Here is a 25,736-nt window from a genome sequence, read left to right on the forward strand (position 1 = left end):
AGTAGTGGTATTATTATACCTCAGACCTTGAGAGATAAATTTGGAAATTAGCAGCCAAAAGATGAAAGATTACTTATGGTGAGAAGTAAGAAAAGAGGGCTTTCTCTAAAGCCATGATGTTCAGTATAGTACTCATTAGGATCAAATGGCTATTTAAATTTAAATTAATTAAAATCACATAAAATTTAAAATTTAGTTCTTTAGTTGTACTAGCCACATTTCAAGTGCTCAATAGTCATATGTGGCTAGTGGCAGCCATACAAAACGGCACATATGAAAACATTTCCATTATTATAGGAAGTTGTATCGAACAGCACTGTTGTTGACCCCTGAGAAACATCTTTTGGTTAGACAGGAATCTGGAGAATACAAGAGAGTAGTTAATGAGATAGGAGGAAAAACTAAAAGTGTGTCTTAAGAAGCAGCAAATGACCAACTGTGTTAAAGGCTGTTAAGGGGCAAAGTCAGAGGAAAACTGAAGAGTATCCAGTGGATACTCATGTTTATTGTTGACATGTCAACAGGACTTGTTTTGGAGTAGTACAGTGAATAGGAGGTGAAGAAAGGGAGATAGCTCATTTTGGCAAATGATCAGAGAAGTTTGGTTATGAAGGGAAGCAAAGAAATGGATCACTATCTGAAAAGATACATAGGTGTAAATATATTAAAATTTGACACAAACTCACACATATGCATACGTACAGCATAAGCTTATTGAAAGTATGAATTGTAATGTCTCATTGATTCATCTTTGTATCGTCTTGCACCTAAGGCATTCAACTAATGTTAGTTGAATGTGTAAGTCAATTAGCTAACTATATCTGGGAAAACACTTTGTAATATTTATTTTATTTTTTTATTCTTAGAGTGACATTCTAATCCTCAAAATTTATATATTTACTTATGAAGAATTGTTTTTGCTTTTGCCTAACTTTGAGGTGGCAAGTGATAGTATACTAGACAACTTTTAACAAAAACACATTGTCTCCAATCTTTATTTTGCAATTGAAACACTTTAGTTTTCAAGTATAAGGAGAATTTGAAGTGATGGGAAATGGTGTATTCTTTATATTCAGGAAGATATATTTCAGTGTGATGATCAATTTTATAACAATGCTCTGAATACAAATAGTCTCATTTTTAAAAGAAAACACTGTATGATGCAATAGTTTCTCTGGTATTTTTAAGTATACTTGCTGGTGAAAACTGGAATGAAATGAAAGGAATAAGTAATGTGTCAATAACAACTATTATGTATGTTTTAAGCTTCCAATTTTGAATTTCTAGTGCAGAGGAAAATGTACATCTTCCTCACTTTTCTCTATGAAATATAATTATGATATTTATATTTCAAAGAAATACTTGCTTTTGAAATGTTTTAACTGTTTCTGTGCATATATCTGTGATGTTATTATATTGTCATGTATCTTGTACTTTTCAGTATTTTTTCACAAAGTTGTCTATCACAATGAAGGTACAGATGTAGAAAAAATATCTAAAAATATGGTACATAATATCTATAAATCTTTATCCAATTAAAAAATAAATTTAGATAACTAATGTATTTATGATGATTAATAACTAAAATGTAAGGAAAACTTAATGTATATCACTTCCTACTAAGTATATTAATAGCATGCTATCATTCCTACCTTCATCTGATAAACAGTTCTTTTTAAGGACCTTATCGGAAGAAACAGAGATTCAGGTATGGTGTCAACATAAACCTTTGTTATCTTGGACTAAGAGCAAACATTTATTCTGTTTTCACTTGGTGTGTTACCTTCCAATTGGCCACTCAAAGAATAGTTTTCTAACATTAACATAAGTTTCATTGATGAATAAAGAAGTGGTATATATACACAATGGAATATTACTCAGCCATAAAAAGAATGAAATCTTACTATTTGCAATGATGTGGATGGAACTAGAGGGTATTATGCTAAGCAAAATAAGTCAGAGAAAGAAAAATATCATAGATTTCACTCATGTGGAATTTAAGAAATAAAACAGATGAACATAGGGGAAAGGAAGGAAAAATTAAAAAAAAAAAGGAAGGAAAAATAAGATAAAAACAGGAAGACACAGCATAAGAGACTCTTAACTATAGGGAACAAACTGAGGGTTGCTGATGGGGAGGTGAGTGGGGGGATGGGGTAACTGGGTGATGGGCATTAAGGAGGGCACTGGATGTTATATTCAACTGATAAATCACTAACTTCTACTCCTAAAACTAATATTGCAGTATATGTTAACTAAACTGAATTTAAATTAAAAAATAAAAACAAAAGCCTTAAGTTTCATTGAAATCATACTCAGAAGTGCCACTATTAATGCTCTGAGTCATCCAAATCCCTGAGCTAAAGATTTTTAACTGGCTGCTCTTGTTTTTAAACACATTGGGCCTGCATATTTGTAATTTTCTTACTAGAGGCAGGTATGGATCCAGATTTTGTGGTGTCTGAAGTTTATACAATTTTGAGCATCCTATTTGAGAAACAAATAATACAAAATTATGGCTACACAATAAAGTACCATGTACAAGTACAAATGAAGGGTTCTGGAAACTTAGGCTTCCTTAGTTTTCATGGTAAAATTCCTTCTCCTGATGTAGTGTAATTTTCACAATCTTTAAGATGAACTACTTGATCATAAATACTTCAAGTAATCTCTGCAAGATCATAGAACTAGAAGTAGCAAAGATATCAGTCTTATGTGATTCCAAAGCCCATGTAATATAGAAATCGGGTAGAATAGAAGAATCTGTGGGCTATGCAATACTGACAGAGTTCTATAACATTCTGAGAGGTCTACATGTCTGTAGACCCTTGAGTCATCAGGATAAGCTTTCAGAGATGAGATTTGAGATCAACTTTGAAGAATAGGTTATATTTTTTGAGGAATTTCCATACTATTTTCCATAATAGCTATATCAATTAATATTCCCAACAATGTACAAGGATTCCCTTTACTCCATGTTGTCATCAACACTTACCTTTTTTCTTTCTTGATAATAGCCATCCTAACCAGTGTGAGATGGTATCTTATACTATGGTTTTGATTTGCATTTCCCTGATGATAACGCTTTGTTGAACACCTTTTCGTATATCTGTTGGCCATTTTTATGTCTTCTATAGAAAAATGTTTATTCAGGTCCTTTCCCCATTTTTAATGGAATTACTTGTTTTTTTCTTTTCTTTTTTCATTTTATTTTGTTTTGCTACTAAATTGTATGGATTTCTTATATATTTTGGATTTTAACCCCTTATCAGATATATGGTTATCAAATATTTTCTCTGAATCTGTAGGTTGCCTTTTCATTCTGTTGATTACTTCCTTTGCAGTATAGAAACTTTTCAATTTGATGTGGTCTCACTTATTTTTACTTTCATTACCTGAGCTTTTGATGTTTTACCAAAAAAAATCATTGCCAAAATCAGTGTCAAGGAACTTTTACCCTGTGTTTTCTAGGAGTTTTATGGTTTCAGGTCTTATGTTTAAGTTATTAATCCATTTTCAGTTGCTTTTTGTGTCTGGCGTAAGGATCCAGTTTCATTCTCTTGCATGTGGATATCCAGTTTTCCCAGCACCATTTATTAAAGAAACTATCCTTTCCACGTTGTGTATTCTTCATTCCCCTGTGTAAAATTAGTTGACCATATATGTTTGTTCTATTTCTGGACTCTCTTTTATGTTCCATTGGTCTATGTGTCTGTTTTTATGCCAGTCCACTACCATACTGTTTGATTACTATAGTTTGTATTATAACTTGAAATCAGGAAATGTGATTCCTCCAACTCTTGTTCTTCTTTCTCAAGATTGCTTTGGCAACTTGAAGTTTTTTGTTGTTCTATGTTAATTTTGGGATTTTTTTTTTCCTATTTTCTGAAAATCATTGGACTTTTGATAAGGGATTATATCTCTTTATTGTTTTGAGCACTATGGACATTTTAGCAATATTCTTCTAATCTATGAACGCCAGGTATCTTTTCTTTTTTTTTTTTTTTTTTTTTTTTTTTTTTTAAATTTTTTATTTATTTATGATAGTCACAGAGAGAGAGAGAGAGGCAGAAACACAGGCGGAGGGAGAAGCAGGCTCCATGCACCGGGAGCCTGATGTGGGATTCGATCCCGGGTCTCCAGGATCGCGCCCTGGGCCAAAGGCAGGCGCCAAACCGCTGCGCCACCCAGGGATCCCTATCTTTTCATTTATTTGTATCTTCTTCAGTTTCTTTCATCAGTATTTTATAGTTATCAGTGTGTACAGATTTCTGACTTTCTTGATTAATATTTTAATCTTAAAATAAATCTTCCTTCTTAAATATTTTATTCTCTTTGATGCTATTGTAGATGAGATTATTTTCTTATTTTCTTTTCTGATAGATCATTATTGGCATAAGGAATTTTCATATATTGGTTTTATATCTTAACTTTACTGAATTCATGTATTAATTCAAACTGTGTGTGTACTGTGCACGCGCGTGCACACAGAGACTTTAGAGTTTTCTATGTGTAGGATTTTGTAATCTGTAAAGAGATTTTACTTATTCCCTTATGATTTCATCATTTTTAAAGATTTTATTTATTTATTCATGAGAGACACACACAGAGAGAGAGAGAGAGAGAGGCGCAGAGACACAAGGCAGAGAGAGAAGCAGGCTGCATGCAGGGAGCCTGACGTGGGACTCGATCCTGGATCTCCAGGATCACACGCTGGGCTGAAGGTGGCACTAAACCACTGAGCCACCCAGGCTGCCCTCCCTTCTGATTTCAATGCCTTTTAATTTCTGGTCTTGTCTGATTATTCTTGCTAATAACATGATCCAGAAACTTTTATTTGGGACTTATACCTAAAAAAAAAAAATGAAATCAGTACCTTGAAGAGATACTCTGCATTCCCAGGTTTACTGCAACATTATTTACAGTAGCCAACTTATGAACACAACTTAAATGTCAATCACTAGATAAATGGATAAAACATTTGTGGTATAGATGTGCAGTGGTATTATGCAGCCTTAAAGAAGGAGATCCTGCCCTTTGCAACAACATGGACGAACCTGGAGGACTAATGCTAAGTAAAGTAAGTCCAGACACATAAGGAAAAAACTACATGATCTCACTTATATGTACAATCTAAAAAAGCTGAATGTGTGGAAGCAGAAAATAGAATGATGGCTAATAGGAGGGGAGGTGGAGGAAATGTAGAGATTTTGGTAAAAGGGTAAAAGGTTCCAGTTACATAGGATGAATAAGTCTAGACATCTAATGTACTGCATGATGACTATAGCTAATAATACTATATTGAGTACTGAAAATTTGCTAAGATTATAGATTTCAGGTATTTTCATTTTTAAAAAAATAGAAACTGTGAGGAAGTACGTTAATAACTCAATAATTACTGCAGCAATCATTGCACTGTATATGTATATCAAATCATCATGTATCTGTTGCATGAAAGTATCTTAAACTATACACTTATATAAAGGTGTATTTTTATTAAAAATCTTTAAAGGTAAATAATAGTTTAAAATTGGCTATATCAATATAGTTATTCAAAAAATATTTATACCTACTCTGGAGGAGTGGTTCTAAATAAATACTGTCACCTCAACCTTAAATAATTTGGAGGACCCTCTTTAGAAAAAAAGAATACATAATTATACATAACAGTTGTATACTAGACTATGGAAGGAGATCATGCAAATAAGGGGCCATGAAAAATAAACTTCATTAACCTGACGATATCTCTCATCTCTTATTCCAATGTAGGAATACAGATTTTGTATGCAATATTTATTCCTTTAGGGAAGCTGTGGAATTCTCATCATGTTGTATAAGTTTGCTTGACATGAGCTGGTATTGACTACATGCAGAAAAATAATATTCTATACTTTGAGAGACTTTCTGATATCCCTTAGTCATGTTGGGACTGTTCCCTGTATGTATTTCTAAATAAATAAAGTGCTATTTTAAAAAATGAAAAAAAAAAAGCCAAAGAAATAGAGTTAGGAATAAATTGTTATAGTGTCAGTAGTTTAGCATTTTGTACATGTAGGTATTCTTTGTATAGTTTGATATTTATTTTCTAAAATGTGATATGTAAAAACGAAGCATCCATCAATAAGTTTCCTACAATAAAAATAAAAATGCCTTTAGTCATCCACTGGGAATAAATGAAAGGCTCCTCAGCAAGTTTCTGTATGTAGAGTTCCATGAAGTTGATTTATTTTATATCCCAAACTGTTATATCCATAACTGCTTTTATAAGTCACAACATTATGCTAATGAGATCCATTTATATGTAAAGTTATTAGTTTATTTTCATTTTGATATAGATAGTGACTACTATTTTGCAGGAAGTTTGAGACTTGATAATTGATGCTTGTATTTTACTATATGGAAGTACCTTTATATATGTTAATTAAATTAATTCACTTTATAGCTTAATAATTTTTTAAGATTGCTAAATACAATGGGTGAACAAGGGTCATTATTAGAGAAGAAGGAAGAAGGAAGAACGTTGAGTTGATATCCATAATGAACAAGTATCTTTTTCTCTAAGATAGTTTTAAACTCATGCTACAATTCCACTTCAAATGTATGTCTTCCTCAGTTTCTAGTTGACTATAAGGCATTAAACACAAAACATTGTTCTTACTAATACATACAAAAATAACAAAGGACCAGGAAATGCCAGGTAAATTGAAATAGCAGAGAATAGGATTATGCAAACAACTTGTATTTTGTTCTCTAGTCCTGAATAAAAGGAGCAGCAAAAGCAGTTCAGACTCTAATTTTAATGTAGGTCCTGATTTTTTTCATGCCATTTTTGTGCAGAGTTGCTAAAAAACAAGAAATATATCTGTGTTTTGCTCACTTCTACTTTTATCTGCCCCTGGGTGTCCTTGTTGAGGATTTAATAATATAAAATGACAAAAAAGATAGATATAAATGGTTAACTTTTAAGTAAATTAAAGTTGATCAGTTGTGTTCTTTTTATCATTTGAGATTTTCAAATCAAGAACAATAAAAGAACACTAAAAATAATGGAACGCATTAACAAGTCCCCCTGGTTTAAAGAAGAGGAACTTGTGTTCAAGAGAAGTGACTTGGCTAAGGTTGTGTAACATGTCAGTAAGAGATATTAAGCTACTCCACTACACCATGGTGTCCCAATTAATTGCCCCATTAGAATGAAATGCTATCAGAAAATAGAATTTTCAGAATTGAATTCCTGGGTGTAAGGATGTATTTAATTTCATCATGAGATGATGGAAAATGCTGTTAACTAATAAATGCAAGAAGCTTAAGAATATTCACTTGAGGAAAAGTGTGGTAAGCCGATACAGAGTCGGAAATAACTTTAAAAAGACTCTAATGCAGATCAGTTCTTTTATTTTACAAATGAGGAAACAATGAAGATTAAGTGATTTGCCCAAAACATTACAAACAGTTCTAGAACAACTATGATAAGGCAGCTGTATTACATGGTTAAGAACCTACATTTTAATGCCAGGCCTCCTAGGTTGATATTTTAGCTTTCATAATAGCTATCTGACCTTGGGCAGGTCATACAATTTCTTTGTACTTGAGGTTCCTCATCTGTTAAAATGGTATGATAATAATACTTATTAAATGTATGAGGATTAATAATATATGTAAAACACTCAGAACACTGCGTAGCAGGTATAGGTGTTCAGTAAATGTTTCTGTTACTAAAAGGCTTTGATCTAATGCTATATTTAAATATTGTATTTTGTAGTTAACAAAAATTTTTACCTTGATTTGCTCAGCTAGTGAGAGAACCTCAGTGGGACAATTGATGTCTACCATTGTCACCTAGTGTTTTTTTCAATCATACCAAATTGTTTCTTTTGTTTCAGTTTTATTATTGTCAACAACTGTGAAAGGCTTTTTTGTTTTATTATAAATAGTTTATAACATTTGAAATCAAGACAAGTGAAAAACAAATTTGCTTCATCTTTAAAGCATGTTTAACAAAAAGTGTTCATTTTATCATCACCATTGCCATTTGCTTTTATAAAGAAAAATGACAAAAAAAATCATTGCTATTTTTATTCACTATTTTAAGCCCATATATGTATATTTTGAGTAATTTAATTGTACAGTAGATATTGAATGAGTTATACTTTTTCATTTTGCTGCTTATTTAATGTTTCAGTTTAACTTTAGGGGCAGTGATCATATTTATTTTAAAATTGATTAGACAATTTAATTTGGAATTTAACAATGGATATGGCTGAGAGAGATAAGTCTACAAAGAGTATGAAGCATTAGTCTTGTTCTTTTTTTATGTGAGAGTGCCAGAATATTATGTTTGTCTGTAAACTGGAGAATCTGGAGGTATATGTGGAGGGTCAGCACCACAGAGATAGTTTTGGTTTCACACAAAAACTCAAAATCCTAAAATTCATGAGCATTGTAAATTAAATGCACTCAAATTGTTTTGAATATTAGTGTCTTAGACTTGAGAGTATGTCATTCCAGGGTGATTATATCCCTGCTTTTAACCACATAGATTCCCTTTACAGACAGGAAAAGTTTTCATTAGTAATCAGGTGCCAATGTTCCTTGTGGAACTGTTTTCCTAATATTACGATAGTTGAGTTTTTACATCCTCCCTTTGTAACTTCTAACCCCTGATGAAGTAATGAGAGGCTGTGAAAAAACATTTGGTATCAGGAGGTTTCAATAGTGCTGCAGTTGGTTAAATAAATGCAGTTTCATCATTGCTGAAGAATAAAAAGGTATCTCATAAAACTTTCTTGAAAAATTAATTGGAATTCTTATAATAAAGAAGTACTGTTACATGGATTTAAACTCAGGAAATGTAATCACAGAATAGATATTTTAAGATTCAAAATCATATTGAAATGCCATTTGGATACTATGGTTATTGGGACAGTATGCTTTTAAACATTTTTATTAATGATTTAGATGTGAAATAACTATGAAAATGTGCAGATAATCAGGATGTGCTATAAGCATAAATGTAAGAGAAATAATTCATAAAGAGAGGCTTAATTAAGGATTAGTTGCATAGGTGAGGTAATAAAATAGTGATATATTGTGTAAAAATACAACCAGCGGGTTGTAGAGAGTTGTAATACACCAAGCAGGATAGCAACTTAAAAGATTAAATAACACCTTAAAGACAGGAAATTAGATAGGATCAGCAAAGTAATTTGGCTTAAAAAAAAAAAAGTAAGAGTATATTCAATACAGAAGCATGGGGTAATTTACGGCATGGGGTAATTACTCTCTTTCAACATATATGAATTTACTAGAAACTTGCATAGAGGTTGAAAGATGATGACGGAGAAGAATCCTAGGCTTACCTTGTCTCAGGAATTCAACTAGGTAACTATCAGATCATCCTAAATACCCCAGAAATTGACCTAAAGACTGACAGAACAAACCCTACAACTAAAGGAAAAGAAGAAGCTACATAGAAAAAGGTAAGATGTGTGGAGACATAGTTTAGGAGGAAAATGGATGGTGACTACTGCAGTGAGGAGGGAGCCACAGTCATGGAGAAGGGTGAGAGAACACACTAGCACATAAGAGCACACACAGAAAAAGAACCCCATGGAATCAGCTTGGAAAGTGAAAGGGACTCAATGAGTTTTTATAAGCAGCAGGACTTAAGGCCTGGAGTGTTAAAGGTCAGTAGGAAAGAGGCCCGAGGGCACTGAGGTTGCTCTAGGAGAGAGTGCAGGAAAACAATCTCAGACATACAGCATGGAAACAGTGATCTAAAGAATGCCTGGGACACACAGTGGGGAGGATATTTGCTTATCTTGGAGGATATTTGCACATCCCAGAGAGGCATTGTTCATGGAGAGACACCACTGTGAACAAAGAAACTGGCCAATGCCATTTCCCTCCCTCAGCCTTCAGCATAAGCAAAAGGCCATCTTTGGAAAACAGTACAGTGCTAACATTCACCAAGTAACACTAGGCCCTGCCTCCTCCACACTCCAGTGGAACCACCACTCCTGGGCAGATTTGCCTCAGTCCCAGCGTGGCAAGCCCCTTCCAGAAGGCCAGCTCATCTGTCACTGTGTCTCCTGACAAGGAAGTTTTGTGGTGCCTCAGTTTTGATGGTGGTGGTGATAGGTCTCATTTCACAAACAGAACTAGTTAAAATGTACCACATTCAGGGGTTCAGCCGCAGGCTCTGAGCAGCCCCTGCCCAGATGGCAGCAGTAGTTCTAGGGGGAGACACCATGGGCCCCGAGCATATTTTCCTCAATCAGACTGAGGAACTGGGGCCACACCAGGGCCCTAACAGAAGGCACTGGGGATTGGAGCAGCGAGGAGCCTGAGGAAGAGCAGGAGGAAACGGGGGCAGGCCCAGCTGGCTACTCCTATCAGCCCCTGAACCAAGATCCTGAACAAGAGGAGGTGGAGCTGGCACCGGTGGGGGGTAGTGAAGATGTAGTTGCTGATATTCAGGATTGGATCCAGGCACTGGGGCTTCATTTGCCAGACCCACCAGTAGACAGCAACCATGAAGAGGAGGAGGGAGCTACCAGACTGAGCAACCACAGCTCTATTCCCATGGACCCGGAACATGTGGAGCTGGTGAAAAGGACGATGGCTGAAGTAAGCCTGCCTGCACCAGGGGTTCCTGCCTGGGCTCGGGAGATCTCAGATGCCCGGTGGGAAGATGTGGTACAGAAGGCCCTCCAAGCTCGGCAGGGAGCCCCAGCCTGGAAGTGACTACCCTAAGAGCTGCTGTATCTCCCTGCATTCCAGGCCAGAACCAGCACAGGACTGAACACATCTCTGGTTGTAATGTCCATCTCCATCTTCCCTCTCTCCCTTTCCACATCAAGGCAAATCAGACTTCTTCTCAGAGACCCACTTTATTCAGTTCTGTACATATGGGGACATTGGCCCAAGCCCAACCCATCTTAGCATGTATCACTCTATGGAGAATAAAGCACCCTATGTACACAGCCAAAAAAAAAAAAAAAAAAGTACCACATTCAGACCAGGGACCAAACAGTACCCACAACAGGGGAAAGAGAGCCTCTGCAGTTTATTGGCCTGAAGCATAAAGTGGCCAGGACAAAATAGCAGAGTACACACAGCACACACATTGGAGACCTTCTCGGGAGTGTTAGGCTCAAGGCACTCCAGGATCTCTTCTTCATAAAGCTATTAACCTCAAGAACAGGAGACATAGCTGACTTTACTAACACAGAGAAACAGGCATCAAAACTTAGACAAAATGGGAAGACAGAAAATTATCCCAAATGAAAGACTGGATGAGGCCACAGTCAGAGAGCTAAGCAAAATAGATAACATGCCTGACAGAATTTAAAGTAGTAATCATAAGGCTATTCACTGGACTTAAGAGAGGAAGACATTAGTGAGACCCTTAACACAGAGATAAGGAATAACATAGCAGAGATAAAGGGCTCAATAAATGAGATGAGAAACGTGCTTGATAGAATGAACAACAGGTTGGAAGAAGCAGAGGAACAAATTAGTGACCTGGTAGACAGAGTAATGGAAAGTAATCAAGCTGAACAAAAGAGAGAAAAAAGAATTATGCATAATGAGAATAGACTTAGGAAACTCAGTGACTCCGTTAAACATAATAACATTTATGTTATGGGAATCCCAGAAGAAGAAGAGACAGAAAAGGGGGCAAGTAATTTATTTGAAGAGACAATAGTTGAAAACTTCCCTAATATGGGGAAAAACAGATATCCAGATCTGAGACGCAGAGAACACTCATCAAAATCAACAGAAGCAGACATATAGCCAAGATATTAATTAAGTTTGCAAAATATAGTGATAAAAAATTTAAAGCAGTAAGACAAAAGAAAACAGTACCTTACAAGGGAAACCCATAAGGCTAGCATGAGACTTTTTCAACAGAAACTTTGCAAGCCATGAGAAAATGGCATGATATATTCAAAATACTGAAAGGGAAAAATCTGTAGCCAAAACTACTCTATCCAGCAAAGCTATCATTCAGAATGGAAGGAGAAATAAAGGATTTCCTAGACAAACAACCCTAAATGAGTTCATGACCACTAAACCATCCTGCAAAAAATATTACAGGGAACTCTGAGTAGTAAAAAAGAGACCAAGAGTGAGATTATAAAGGTAGAAAACAAAAGAGAGGCAAGAATATTCCTGTAAAATATCAGTCAAGAAACTCACAAAATTAAAGGATAAAATGTAGCAACATATGCTTAAAACATGGGGAGAAAAGGAGAAAAGAATGGGTTCAAAGTTAAACAACCATCCATTTAATAAAGGTCGCTATGTGCAGAAGAGGTTATATGTAAACCTAATGGTAACCATATATCAAAACCCACTAATAGATAAGTAATGTGTAAAGGTAAAGAAATCCAAATATATCTCTAAACAAATGAACTAGAGAAATGAAAGAAATGTTAATGAAAGAAAGTTAAAAAAAATCAGATAATCTTCAGAAACAACTAAAAGACAATGAAATGATAAATAAATATATATTATCTGTAATTACCTTAAATGTAAATGGACTAAATGGTCCAATCAAAAGACATACGCTAGACAGAATAGATTTTAAAAAAAAAGCCCATCTATATGCTACCTACAAGACCTAATGACACCTGCAGATTGAATGTGTGAGGATGGAGAAAGTTTATTATGCAAATGGATATCAAAAGAAAGCCAGAGTAGGAATACTTACATTGTACAAACTAGACTTTAAATAGACAAAGAAGGATACTATATAATCATAAGGGAGACAATCCAACAAAAAGAGATAGCAATGATAAATATTTATGCATTCAATATTGGCACGCAAATACATAAAACAGTTAATAACAAGGATCCTTGGGTGGTGCAGTGGTTTGGCACCTGCCTTTGGCCCAGGACACAATCCTGGAGACCCGGGATTGAATCCCACGTCGGGCTTCCTGGGCATGGAGCCTGCTTCTCCCCCTGCCTGTGTCTCTGCCTCCCTCTCTCTCTCTCTCTCTCTCTCTCTCTCTCTCTCTCTCTGTGACTATCATAAATAATAAATAAAAATTAAAAAAAGTTAATAACATGAACTAATCCATAGTAATAAAATATAGTAGGGCATTTTAACACTCCACTTGCATCAATGGACAGATAATCTAAACAGAAAATAAACAAGGAAACAGTGGCTTTGAATGACACATTGGATCAGATGGATTTAACAGATATTTAGAACATTCCATCCTAACACAGCAGAATACACATTCAAGTGCACATGGAAAGTTTTTTAGAATAGGCCACATATTAGGCCACAAAACAAGCCTCAACAAGTTCAAGAAGATGAAAATCATACTATGCCTCTTTTTGGACCACAACACTATGAAACTAGAAGTCAACATAAAAAATAAAATCTAGAAAGACCACAAAAACGTGGAGGTTAAATAACATGCTACTAAACAATGAGTGGGGCCAACCAGGAAATTAAAGAAGAAATTTAAAAACCACATGGAAACAAATGAACATGAAAACACAGTGGTCTGAAACTTTTGGGATAAAGGAAAACTGGTTCTAAGAAGAAAGTTTATAGAAATACAGGCCTACTTTAAGAAGCGAGGAAAATTTCAAATAGTCTAACTTTTACACTTAAAAGAGCTAGAAAAAGAACAACAAACAGAACCTAAAACCAGAAGAAGGAAGGAAATAATGAACATTAAAGCATAAGTAAATTATATAGAAGCTAAAAAACAAATACATGTAGAACAGATCAATGAAATCAGTAGCTACTTCTTTGGGAAAAAAATCAATAAAATTGATCAACTTCTAACCATACTTCTCAAGAAAAAGAGAAAGGACTCAAAATCACAAATGAGAGAGGAGAAATAACAACCATTGCCAAAGATATACAAACAATTGTAAGAACATTATGAAAAACTGTCTGCTAACAAATTAGACAGCCTAGAAGAAATGAATAAATTCCTAAAAACATATTAACTACCAAAAATGAAACAAGGAGAAGTAGAAAACTTGAACAGACAAATTACCAGCAATGAAATTGAGTCAGTAATCAAAAAACTCTCAACAAACAAAAATCCAGGACCAGAAAGCTTCATTAGGTGAATTCTACCAAACATTTAAAGAAGAGTTAATACCTATTCTCAAACTATTCCAAAAAATAGAAAAGGAAGAAAAATTCCAAATTCATTTTATGAGGCCAGCATTTCCTTGACACCAAAACCAGATAAAGATACCACTATAAAAAGAGTACTATAGGCTAATATCCTATGTTTATCCATAAACACAAAACCTTCAACAAAGTACAAGCAAACTGAATCCAACAGTATACTAAAAAAAAGTCATTCACCATGATAAAGTGGGATTTATTTCTGAGTTGCAAAGTTTGTTCAATATTCACAAAAATCAATCAAGGTGATATGTCACATCAATAAGAGAAAGGATAAGAACCATGCAATCATTTCAGAAGATACAGAAAAAGCATTTGACAAAGGTACAACATCCATTCATGATAAAAACCTTCCACAAAGGAGGTTTAGAGGAAACATATCTTAACATAATAAAGGCCATATATGAAAAACCCACAGCTTAACATTATCCTTCATGAGAAAAAACTGAGATTTTCTTGTAAGGTTAGGAACAAGACAAGGATGTCCGTTCTCACTATTATTCAATGGTACTGAAAGCCTTAGCCACAGCCATCAGACAAAATAAATAAAAGGCATCCACATAGTAAGGAAGAAGTAGAACTTTCAGTATTTGCAGATGACATGATACTATATATAGAAAACCTGAAAGATTCCACCAAAAATATGCTAGAACTGATCAATGAAATGAGTAAAGTCACAGAATACAGAATCAGTATACAGAAATCTATTGCATTTACAATTGCACTAAAAATAATAATATACTTAGGAATAAACCTAACCTAACAGGTGAAAGACTTGTACTCTGAAAACTATAAAACACTGATGAAGTAAAATCAACAGAACACAAATAAATGGACTAGAAGAACAAATATTGTCTATACTACCCAAAGAAATCTATACATTTAATGCAATCCCTATCAAAATACCAATATTTTTCACAGAGCTAGAACAAACAATCCTAAAGTTCATGTGGAAAAAAAGACCTCGAATAGCCAAAGCAATCCTGAAAAAAAAAAAAAAAAAAAAACCACCTAAACTGGAGGTATCACAATTCCAGACTTCAAGTTATATTACGGAGCTGTAGTAATCAATACAGTACTGGCACAAAAATAGGCATATAGATCAATAGAATGGAATAGAACACCCAGAAATAAACTCACAACTATATGATCAATTAATCTTCAACAAAGCAGGAAAGACTATCTAGTGGGAAAAGGATAGTCTCTTCAAGGACTGGTGTTGGGAAATCTGGACAGCAACATGCAATAGAAAAAAACCTGGACCACTTTCTTACACCATACACAAAAATAAAATCAAAATGGATTAAAGACCTAAATGTGAGACTTCCTAAGAATATAAAAATCCTAAAAGAGAAGACAGGCAGTGAGCTCTTTGACATCAGTTGCAGCAACTTTCTAGGTATATCTCCTGAGGCAATGGAAACAAAACCAAAAGTAAACCATTGGGACTACATCAAAATAAAAAGGTTCTGCACAGTGAGGGAAACAATCAACAAAATGAAAAGGCAACCTACAGAATGGGAAAAAATATTTGCTAATGACATAACTTAACTCAGCACCTCAAACCCAAATAATCTAATTAAAAATGAGCAGAAGACATGAATAAACATTTCTCCAAAGAAGACATTCACTCGGACAACAGACTCATGAAAAGATGCTCAACATCACTTATCATCACGAGATGCAAATCAAAACCACAATGAGATGTCACCTCACACCCGTCAGGTGTCAGAATGACTAAATTCCACAACACAAGAAACAACAAGAATTGGCAAGGCTGTGGAGAAACTGATATAGCCACTGTAGAAAACAGTAGGGAGTTTCCTCAAAAAGTTAAAAATAGACCTATGATTCAGCAATTACACTACTGGGTATTTACTGAAAGAATACAGAAGCACTAATTCAAAGGTATTTATGCACCCCTATGTTTATAGCAGCCTTATTTACAATAGCCAGCCCAAGTGTCTATCAGCTGATGAATGGATAAAGAAGATGTGGTGTGTATGTACATATGTATGTGTATAATGGAATAATACTCAGCTATGAAAAAGAATGGAATCTTGGAATTTGCAATAACATGGATAGAGCTAGAGAGTATAATTCTAACTGAAATTAACCAGTGAGAGAAAGACATACCATATGACTTCACTCATGTGGAATTTAAGAAACAAAACAATGAGCAAAGGGGAAAAAAAGAGAAATAAATTGAGAAAAGACTCCTAACTATGGAGGACAAACTGATGGTTACAAGAGGGGAAGTGAGTGGGGGAATGAATGAAATAGGTGATAGGGATTAAGGAGTGTTGTGTTGAGCACTGGGTGATGTATGGAATTTTTGAATGCCTGTATTGTATACCTGAAACTAATATAACACTATGTTACTAACAAAAATTAAACATTTAAAATAAAAAATTCTTGCATAATCTGGACACTAATGATCATCATTATATTTAAAGGACTGTAAAGGAAAAAAATCTTTCCAAACTATTTGAAGCCACAAGCATCCAAGAATGAATTAGAGAAGTTATACACTAATTAGAACAAGGGTAAACTAAATTAATATAGTTTTTCCTATGAATATAATGTTAAATTATCTAACATTTATTGTCTACAACATGATAGATACTATATTGAATGTTTTATATGTTTTATATGTCTGCATTATCTTATTAAATAGTCATTGTCCCTATGAGGAAATGGATGGTTTAGAGGGTTTTAAGATTTACTCAAAATCAAACAGTTCCTTGTGGCATAGGGAAACATTTGTCCATCTGATTAGTATATACAATCATAACCAATCTGTAATTAACAGATTATGTGTAGCTGTAGTATATCAACATAGGAAATCAATTTGAGTATTAACATAATGGAGGTGTGTAATTTGTGATAAATATTCAGAGATCTACAAATAAATGCAGTTTATCTTATTGAAAATGAAACTTAAAATTTGAATTGGTTCTGACTTACCTCTCAGATCTGCCCATGGTTTCTAATATTTTTTCTATTAATTTTCTTCTTAACTTTATTCTGTTTCACATTTCCCTTCCTGGATCAGTCCTGCAATTTATTCTTGGCTCTTACTTTTTGTCCTCTTGAATGCTGCCTCAATATGGACGCCTATTTCTGTCTCTTGTTTAGGGTACTGTAATCCTTACCTTCTATCATGCTCCAATCCCACATATTATTTCCTGTCTATTTCAATGCCTAAGAAACATTTATCTTCATTCTTTTTACCTTTAATTCTGGAAGTTAGATGTCCAAAATTGTAATATCTTAAGTATGTAAAATACATATTCAGATGGATGGGAGCCACTAAATAATATATAGAAAAAATAATAAAAAATAGTAACTGCGTTCAATAATATTCTGGGGATCCCTAGGTGGCTCAGCGGTTTAGCGCCTGCCTTTGGCCCAGAGCGTGATCCTGGAGTCCCGGGATCAAGTCCTATGTCTGGCTCCCAGTATGGAGCCTGCTTCTCCCTCTGCCTGTGTCTCTGCCTCTCTCTCTCTCTCTCTCTCTCTCTCTCTCATGAATAAATAAATAAAATCTTTTAAAAAAGAAAACAAAACAAAAACAAAACAACAACAACAAAAATCGGCTTTTTTCAGCTGAACCTGAAGCAGATTTTGGTTGCCTTGTCAAGTGAGGGTGGGCCCAAGGCTGTCTTTCTAGAACAGCTGGTTCTGAGCATGCTCCAAACCCATGTGTCCCACCACATTTGCTGCAGTGAATGCCTACCTCTACATTCCACAACATTCAAAACTATACATTTAAGAATCTTGTGGCATTTGTTCTCTGGCTTAGTGATCTGCTAGATTGCTTGAGGGCAGCCTCCTTGCAGTGTTTACAGCAGAGCAGTGCCACTGCTAGAATATAAACAAGCAACAAGGCATGCATTTGGCCCAAATAAACCAACGCTGGTTTATGGAAAGAAATTTTTTTCAGCTGTTTAGTTTATTTTCCAAAAGATAGATACAGTGACATTAAGCAATTGACTTACTTGAGGCTTTTAATTTAACTGGTTGATTAGATATTTTATATACTAATGAAACTTCATAATGTAGATTCACTAGATACCAGTAGCACCCTTCTCAAGTTGTATTGATCAAAAATATCTCCAGACATTGCCAAATATCCTCTGGGTGGGGGCTGAGAGGTCAAAATCAATAAAGTATAGACTAATACTGGTTTGTACTAAAAATGTATTCAGCTTAATTCCAGACTTTAGGAATTAATGAATTAAATATACAATGTCAGTATGAATTACCATTATAAGCTGCTCATTTAGATTACAAAGATATTAAGGGCTGTGACCATCTTTTAGACTTTATATGAAGAAACATAAATGTAAATTAGGTATTTATAATAAATGGCAAAATTTGGGATGCCAGGGTGGCTCAGTGGTAGAGTGTCTGCCTTCCTAGGGTCTAGGGTGTGTCCCCCATCGGGCTCCCTGTTGGAGCCTGCTTCTCCCTCTATGTCTCTGCCTCTTTCTTTGTCTCTCATGACTAAATAAATAAAATCTTTAAAAATAAATAAAAGGCAAAATTTCTCAAATTGAGTGAAAATACAGAAGATACACCTAAGACAAAATTATTGAAAAGCAAAATATAAGGGGGTGATTGGCTGGCTCAGTCAATAGAGCTTATGACTCTTGATTTTGGGACCATGAGTTTAAGCCCCATGCTGGGCATGGAACCTACTTTAGAGTATATATATGCATCTGGGTGGCTTAGTGATTGAGCATCTACCTTTGGCTCAGGTTGTGATCCCAGAGTCCTGGGATTGAGTTCGGCGTGAGGCTCCTGGTGGGGAACCTGCTTTTTCCTCTATGACTCTGCCTCTTTGTGTGTCTCTCATGAATAAATAAAATCTCAAAAATATATGTGTATGGCAGCCCAGGTGGCTCAGCGGTTTAGCACAGCCTTTGGCCCAGGGTGTGATCCTGGAAACCCAGGATTGAGTCCCGCGTCGGGCTCCCTGCATGGAGCCTGCTTCTCACTCTGCCTGTGTCTCTGCCACTCTCTCTCTCTGTGTGTCTCTCATGAATAAATAAATAAAATCTTTAAAAAATATATATATATATGTGTGTGTATGGCAAAAATAAAATGTAGGGATGAACGAAGATATTCTGCACACGTACAAATTTAAATAAAGCAGGATACAAATTATTTCAAAGTATATGTTACATTTATTAGGACAGTCATTCTTAATTTTAAAAAGCTATAATCTTCAATAAAGATATAACTATTATATATGCAATTGATTCTTGAACAATGGGGTTAGGGGCATGGACCTCCTGTGCAGTGGAAAATCCACATAGAAACTTTTTTTTTAAGATTATTTGAGATGTTGAGAGTGAGCACATGGTTGCATGAATATCGGGGGGCAGAGGGAGAGAGAGAGAATTTCAAGCCTATTCCTTGCTCCGCATGGAGCAAGAGGCAGGACTCAATCTCAGAACCTTAAGATCATGTCCTGAGCTAAAATTAAGAGTTGGATGCTCAACTGACTGAGCTACCCCGGTGCCCCTCCACATAGTAACTTTTAACTCCCCCAAACTACGTAGTCTACTATTGACCAGAAGCCTTATGAATAATATAAACTGTTAACACGTATTTTGTATGTAGTATATAATGGATTCTTACAATAAAATAAGCTAGCAGAAAGAAATTGTTATTAGAAAATCATAAGGTAGGGGTGCCTGTGTGGCTCAGTTGGTTAAGCCTTCTTCTCTTGATTTCAGCTCAGGTCATGATCTCAGTGTTGTGAGATCAAGCCCTACATTGAGCTCTGTGCCAGGTGTGGAGCCTGCTTGAGATTTTTCTCTTCTCCCCTCTGCCCTTCCCCACCTCTGATAGATCATGCTCTCTCTCTCTTTCTAAAAAAGAAAAGAAAGAAATCATAGAGAAAATACACTTAAGGTATTGTACTGTATTTACTGATAATGTAAATTTATTTTGTCTGTTTACAAGATGAATTGTCAATACTTACATTAATGCTGTCTTCTATGATAAAAAACACTGTGGACATTATACTTATTACTAACACTGAAATGAAAAATGAAAGGATAATGTGAAAAAAATTGTCTTTATTTACAGCTATAACAGTTTATGCATTGATAATGAAGCAGTAATATGATTACTTTATGGTAACCTAGTATAATTGATACAATTGCTACATGGCAGTGAGTCTATACAGTGATGAATTAATTGTTATAAAATTTTTATGGCATATGCTATTACAGTTATTTTCATAATGCAGTATTGGGAGAATAGTTACATTTAAAAAAAAACCTGTGATGATAAGCTCAGTTTATCTAATTATGAGAGAGAAGGGCATATTGTATGGTAATGTAATTCTTTAAAAGTTATAAAGTAGTGGGAAACCTAGCACATTATTAATTTTATATTGAATATCACTCACATTATGCCCATGTTAGGATAGGCTATCTACTTCTGCACAAGTCTTACACACAATATTCTACATGATACTTAGGCAATGAGAAAGATGATGACATAGAATATCTCATACACTTCTTTGCAGTACAGTTATTAGATTTTTGCACAAAGGATACTAATAACAACATATAAGTTTTTAACTGTTTAGTGGGATGATTATGCAATATTCATTAAATGGAAGGAGACCAGGAGACCATCATAAAGGTCTTCATCTTTGTCTTCATGCTGAATAGGCTGTGGAAGAGAAGGGGTTGGTTTTGCTGTCTTAGGAGTGGCAGAAGTGTAGGAGGGAGAAGGGGAAGCAAGAGAGGCAGGAGCACCTGGCGTAACTTCCTGGAAATACATTATACTTTTTTTTTCTGACTTTTTGCATTTCCATTTTTCTGAAAATGTTACTATATGGTACTAATCCTTTTACCATTTGCTTTAGTTTCAGTGCCTATATCATAGAAGGGTCCATTGTCAAAAAAGAAGTCAAAAGAAGTCTTGAATAATCAGTGCCCTTCTGCCAGATTATCTGTTTTCTGGCACTACTTTTTGAAGAATTTTTTAAATTTAAATTCAGTTTAGTTAACATAATCTGTATTATTAGTTTAAGGGGTAGTATCTGTTGATTCATCAATCATATGTAACACACAGTGCTCATTGAATCAAGTGCTCTCCTTAATGCCCATCACCCAGTTACCCTATTCCCCCACCCATCTCCCCTCCAGCAACCCTTAATTTGCTTTCTATAGTTAAGAGTCTCTTATGCTTTGCCTCCCTCTATGTTTTCATCTTATTTTATTTTTACTTCCTTTCCCTTTGTTCATCTGTTTTGTTTCTTAAATTCCACATATGAGTGAACTCATACAGTATTTTTCTTTCTTTGATTGACTTACTTTGCTTAACACAATATCCTCTAGTTCTATCCACATCACTGCAAATGGCAAGATTTCAATTTTGATGACTGAGTAATATTCATATATATGTGTGTGTATACACACCCCACATGTTCTTTATCCATTCATTTGTCAATGGACATCTGGACTCTTTCTATAGTTTGGCTATTGTGAATATTGCTGCTATAAACATTGGGATGCATGTATCCCTTTGAATCACTATGTTTGTATCCTTTGGATATATAACTAGTAGTGCAATTGCTGGGTCATAGGGTAGTTATATTTTTAACTTTTTAAGGAACCTCCATACTGTTTTCTAGAGTGGCTGCACCATTCGTACCAGTAGTGTAAGAAGGTTCCCCTTTCTCTGGATCCTCACCAACATCTGCTTTTTCCTGAGTTGTTAATTTTAGCCATTCTGACTGGTGTGAAGCGGTATCTCATTGTGGTTTTGATTTGTATTTTCCTGATGGTGAGTGATGTGAACATTTTTTTCATGTGTCTGTTGGCCATTGTATATCTTCTTTGGAGAAATGTTTGTTCATGTCTTCTGCCTATTTCTTGATTAGATTTTTTTTGGTTTTTTTGAGTGTTGAGTTTGATAAATTCTTCATAGGTTTTTATATACTAGCCCTTTATCTGATAAATCATTTGCAGGTATCTTTTCCCATTCTGTAGATTGCCTTTATTTTTCTCAGCTGTTTCCTTTGCTGTGCAAAAGCTTTTTATCCAGATGATGTCCTAGTGGTTCATTTTTGCTTTTATTTCCCTAGCATCTGGCAACATGTCTGATAAGAAGGCCAAGGTCAAAGAGGTTTCTGTATGTGTTCTCTAGGATTTTGATGGACTCCTGTCTCACATTTAGGTCTTTCATTCATTTTGAGTTTATTTTTGTATATCGTGTAAGGAAGTGGTCCAATTTCATTCTTTTGTATGTGGTTGTCCTTTTTCCATTGGATATTCTTTCCTATTTTGTCAAAGATTAGTTGACCATAGAATTGAGGGTCCATTCTGGGTTCTACTATTCCATTGATTTATGTGTCTGTTTTGTGCCAATAGCATACTATCTTGATGATTATAGATTTGTAATAGAGCTTGAAGTCTGAAATTGTGATGCCACCAGCTTTGTTTTTCTTTTCAACATACCTTTGGGCTGTTGAGGGTCTTTTCTTGTTCCATAAAAATTTTAGGATTTTTTGTTCCAGCTCTGTGAAAAAAGTTGATGGTTTTTTGATAGGGATTGCACTGAATGTGTAGATTTCTCTGGGTACAGGTTTTGTTCTTCCATCCATGAGCATGGAATGTTTTTCCATTTCTTTATGCCTTCTTCAGTTTCTTTCATAAATGTTCTGTACTTTTCAGAGTACAGATAATTTACCTCTTTGGCTATATTTATTCCTAGGTGTTTTATGGTTTTTGGTGCAATTTTGAATGGGATTGATTCCTTGATTTCTCTTACTTCTGCTTCATTGTTAGTGTATAGAAATGCAACTGACTTTTGTCTGGCACTCCTTTTTCTACATCTTCTTTCTTATTGTCTGATACTGGTTAAGAAGCTTTCATCTCTATCAAGTTGTCTTCTATTACCTTCTCTGGTGCCATGTTTGTTAGCTCTTAAATTTCTCCAAGAACCATATCTGAAAACCTTTAGCCTCCAACTTTTTTGTCATATCCACAATCTCTTTCATGATTTTCTTGATTGGTTGTCATAAATCCTGTAAAGTCATACATACATACAACATTCAGATATAGTTTTCTACAGCAGGAATTTATTTTTTTGAACCTGATGGCCTTTATTACTTTTCCTATAACAGTGATGGTATTTTCAATTGTGTAATCCTTCTAGATTTGCAGGATTTTCTCTTGCATAGTGTTGACAATCTTTTCCATATAGTGTATGTATGTGTAAGGAGCCTTAAAGGTCCTTATGAAACTCTCATCTAGAGGCTAGATTAGAGACACTGTGTTTAAGGGCAAGTAGACTTTGGTGTTGAATTCATGGGGCTTGGAGTCTCCAGCAGCATTGCTGAATATCAAAAGAACTTTAAAAAATAGTCCCTTACTGGCAAGGTACTTCATGACTTCAGGGACAAAGCATCTATAGAATCAATCCAGACAAAGGGTTCTCAATGTTCAGGCCTTCTTCTTGTGTAACCAGAAGACTGGCAGCTGGTATTTATCTTTTCTCTCTAAGACTTGGGAGCTAGCAGCTTTATAGATAATGACAGTCCTGATCATAACCCTAACTGCATTTGTTAACCTGTTTCTCTCTGCCGTAAATCCTGATGATCACTTCTCTCCCTTGTTAATAATGTTCTCTGTGGCATTTTTTTCCAGAATAAAGCACTTTTCATTTGCATTAAATACCTGCTCAGGCATATATCATTTCTCTTCAGTGATTTTTGTAATGGCACCTGGGAATTCATCTGCTGCCACATGGTTGTCAGAAGTTGCCTCTCCTGTTATACTGACATTTTTTTTAAGCCAAAGCTCTTTCTAAAATTATCAAACCATCCTTTGCTGGCAGTAAATGCATTAGCTTTAGATCTTTTGCCTTCCTTCTATTTTAAGTTCTCATATAGTTTTTTTTCTTGAATTATGTTAGAGTCTATAGATATGCCTTTCTTTCTTTTTTTTTTTTTTTGGAGTTCAGTTTGCCAACGTATATAGCATATCACCCAGTGTTCATCTCGTCAAGTGCTCCCCTCAGTGCCTGTCACCCAGTCACCCCAACCCCTGCCCACCCCCCCTTTCCACTACCCCTTGTTCGTTTCCCAGAATTAGGAGTCTCTCATGTACTGTCATCCTCAATGATATTTTCACTCATTTTCTCTCCTTTCCCCTTTATTCCCTTTCACTATTCTCTATATTCCCCAAACGAATGAGACCAAATAATGTTTGTCCTTCTCTGGTTGACTTATTTCATTCAGCATAATACCTTCCAGTTCCATCCACGTCAAAGCAAATGGTGGGATTTGTCGTTTCTAATGGCTGAGTAATATTCCATTGTATACATATACCACATCTTCTTTATCCATTCATCTTTCTTTCTTTTTTTTTCCATTCATCTTTCAATGGACACCAAGGCTCCTTCCACAGTTTGGCTATACATTGCTGCTTAGATATGCCTTTCTTATTGCAATTCTGCACGCACATAAAAGTTGCATTTTCATTATGAGATTTTTTTAAATATCACAAAAAGTGCAAGATTTTCATTCCGGACAGCTTCATGAATTCCATTTACTTTCTTTCTTTCTTTCTTTCTTTCTTTCTTTCTTTCTTTCTTTCTTCTTTCTTTCTTTCTTTCTTTCTTTCTTTCTTTCTTTCTTTCTTTCTTTTTCTTCTTTCTCTTTTTCTTTTCTTTCTTTCTTTTCTTTCTTTCACGGTCATTCTTACACTGGACTCCTTTATCTTGAAATGGTGGGCAACCACAGCTTCAGATCACAATCTACAGTACATGTAAAACAATTCAACTTTTTCCTGTAATGTCATGACATTTTTCTGCTGTTTGGGAGCACTTCCAACTTCATGTGGGTCTCATGGTGTTATTCAAGGTTTGCGGTATTGAAGTAAGCACAATGAAAAATATTGAGGACTGCAAGAGATCACTTTTAAAAAGTTACTCTTTTATATTTTATTATTTTTTAAAGATTTTATTTATTTATTCATGAGAGACACAGAGAGTGAGAGAAGCAGAGACACAGGCAGAGGGAGAAGCAGGCTCCATGCAGGGAGCCTAATGTGGAACTCCATCCCAGGACTCCAGGATCACGCCCTGGGCTGAAGGTGGCGCTAAACCGCTGAGCCACCCGGGCTGCCGGAGAGATCACTTTTTATTGCAATATTCAGTTTAGTGGAGAGACAGACAGCTCATGTGGAGATGATTAGCATCACACAGCATTTTAAACATGTACTTGCAACACTTGAGCTCATTGCAATAGCAACAGATGGTGGCTATGAGACTATTATTAGTATTGCAGTATTGCTACAGTTAATTTTGTGGAGTTATGATTTAATACTGCATCTTTATGTTTGTTTACATTTCTCTTGGGTGCAAATGGTGCCATATACAGTCTGTAAGTTTGTGTATAACTCTGATACTTAAAATAAGTATATTTATATTTTTATACAATATAAATACAGTGGCATCAAGATATACAAAGCAAAATGTTTTGGACACCTAAAGGGAAATTAGCTGAAACACAATGGTAGAAGGACACTTC

The 25,736-nt window shown here is 35.1% G+C and overlaps 1 protein-coding gene and 1 pseudogene across 4 annotated transcripts in view; both read left to right on the forward strand.

The window, feature by feature from the left end:
• Positions 1–25,736, forward strand: part of PHYHIPL (phytanoyl-CoA 2-hydroxylase interacting protein like) — a 76,327-nt gene that overhangs the window by 30,581 nt on the left and 20,010 nt on the right. The gene's annotated exons all lie outside the window — the stretch shown is intronic.
• On the forward strand, positions 10,156–10,794 carry LOC112931054 (male-enhanced antigen 1 pseudogene; annotated as a pseudogene).

Source organism: Vulpes vulpes, chromosome 4 (genome assembly GCF_048418805.1).
Source record: "Vulpes vulpes isolate BD-2025 chromosome 4, VulVul3, whole genome shotgun sequence".
Taxonomy (NCBI): domain Eukaryota; kingdom Metazoa; phylum Chordata; class Mammalia; order Carnivora; family Canidae; genus Vulpes; species Vulpes vulpes.